The 1,849-nt window shown below is 51.5% G+C and overlaps 1 protein-coding gene across 1 annotated transcript in view; it reads right to left on the reverse strand.

Moving 5' to 3' along the window:
* Positions 1-1,849, reverse strand: part of MLLT1 (MLLT1 super elongation complex subunit) — a 77,646-nt gene that overhangs the window by 20,568 nt on the left and 55,229 nt on the right. The window lies entirely within an intron of this gene.

Here is a 1,849-nt window from a genome sequence, read left to right on the forward strand (position 1 = left end):
GTGCCAAGCCCTGAGCAAAGTGTTGGCACCACCCCTTCCATCCTTCCAGCGGCCCAGCGACAAATGGAGAAACCGAGGCTCAGAAACACACAGCTTCCAGGTGGCAGTGCTAAGCCGGGAGCCCAGGCTCGGCAGCCCACGCCCTAACGCCTCGACCCCCGCCCCATCCCTGGAAGGGCCCGTGTGGAGGGTAACCCAGGGACCGTGGGCAGGGGCCGGGAGCGTTACAGGAACACGGCGCGGGTTCACTTGGCACTGCTCTCGGGAGGCCTCGCCTGTGCCGGTGCCACCCCACACCCAACGCCCACGGCCGGGGTTCCGTCCTGCTCCCCTGGGCACGGCGTGGCACGGCATGGCACGGCATGGCACGGCGCAGGCACCTGGTACAGCTGCTGGACAGATGAGGGGTGAACTCAGAAGGGACGGCGTCAGGAGAGAGGGATGGAGAGAGGGGCGCAATGTCCACAGCAAAGGCCAGGGGCGTCCCGGGCGGAGGCAGGTGTGCCGGGAAGGAAGGTGGCGTGCCCTGCTCCTCCCGAGGCTGCAGAGGGGCCCAGTGACGTGTGTACGGGGTCAGGTCCCCAGAAAACTTGACAAACAAATGCTGTCAACATTTGACAAAGCAAGGTATTTTCATGTTCTTTTTCTTAAAGAGCCCCTCATTTATATGAGCCTCGGGGCCCCAGGAAAGTCTAGATCTGCTCCTGGTTCAGGACTTTGGGCTGTAAGAAGAATGGGAGTGAAGAGCGGGTGTGGGAAAATCGAACTGTGGAAAGTCTTCAATGCAAAGCTAAGGGATCTAAGTTTTTTCATATAAACAATGGGTCGGTTATACTTAAGGAGTTCTGGTACCACAGTGGTTAAGAGCTATAGCTGCTAACCAAAAGGTTGGCAGTTTGAATCCACCAGCCGCTCCTTGGAAACCCTATGGGGCAGTTCTACTCTGACCTACACAGTCGCGATGAGTTGGAATCAACTTGACAGCAACGTGTTTGGTTTGCTCTGGTGGCACAACGTTTAAACATAGCTACACAAAGGTTAGCAGTTCCAGCCCACTAGCAGCTCTGTGGGAGAAAGACCTGGTGATCTGCTCCTGTAAAGATTACAGCTACTCTATCACACAGGGTCGCTATGCGTTGAAAATCCACTTGACACCCAACAACAACAATGGTTATATTTATGAGCAACTGATTTTGATGAGGGTGCCAAGTCCATTCAGTGGGGAAAGATTAATCTTTTCAACAAATAGAGCTGGGACAACTGGGACACACAAGAGAATGAACTTGGACTCCTAAACCAAAAAAAGCCAAGCTAACTGCTGTCAAGTCGATTCCAACTCATGGCAACCCCATGTGTGCAGAGTAGAACTGCTCCATGGGGTCTTCCAGGTTGGGACCATTCAGAAGCAGATCACCAGGCCTATCTTCCAAGGCACCTCTGGGTGGGTTCGAGCCACCAGACCCCTACCTCACACCATACACAAAAACAAACTCAAAATGGATCAAAGACCTAAATGTAAGAGTTGAAACTGTGTATCTCTAAGAAGAATACACAGGAGAAAACTTCCACAACCTTGTATTCGGCAACTGTCTCTCAGATACAACACCAGAAGCATAAGTGACAAAAGAAAAACATAAACTGGACTTTATCAAAATTAAAAATTTTTTGCTGCAAAGAACACTATCAAGAAAGTGAAAAGAGAGAGTCCGGCAAGATGGCACTCTAGGCAGAAGCACCACGCCGTCCCTCCACAGCAAAGATCCGAAAAACTAAGCCAAACAGAGAATCAACAATCCTGAAACCCTAGAACATCAAATGAAGAGATAAAGAACTCAGCCGAACACCAAAC

The sequence above is a fragment of the Trichechus manatus genome, unplaced genomic scaffold, assembly GCF_000243295.1.
Source record: "Trichechus manatus latirostris isolate Lorelei unplaced genomic scaffold, TriManLat1.0 scaffold00057, whole genome shotgun sequence".
Classification (NCBI taxonomy): domain Eukaryota; kingdom Metazoa; phylum Chordata; class Mammalia; order Sirenia; family Trichechidae; genus Trichechus; species Trichechus manatus.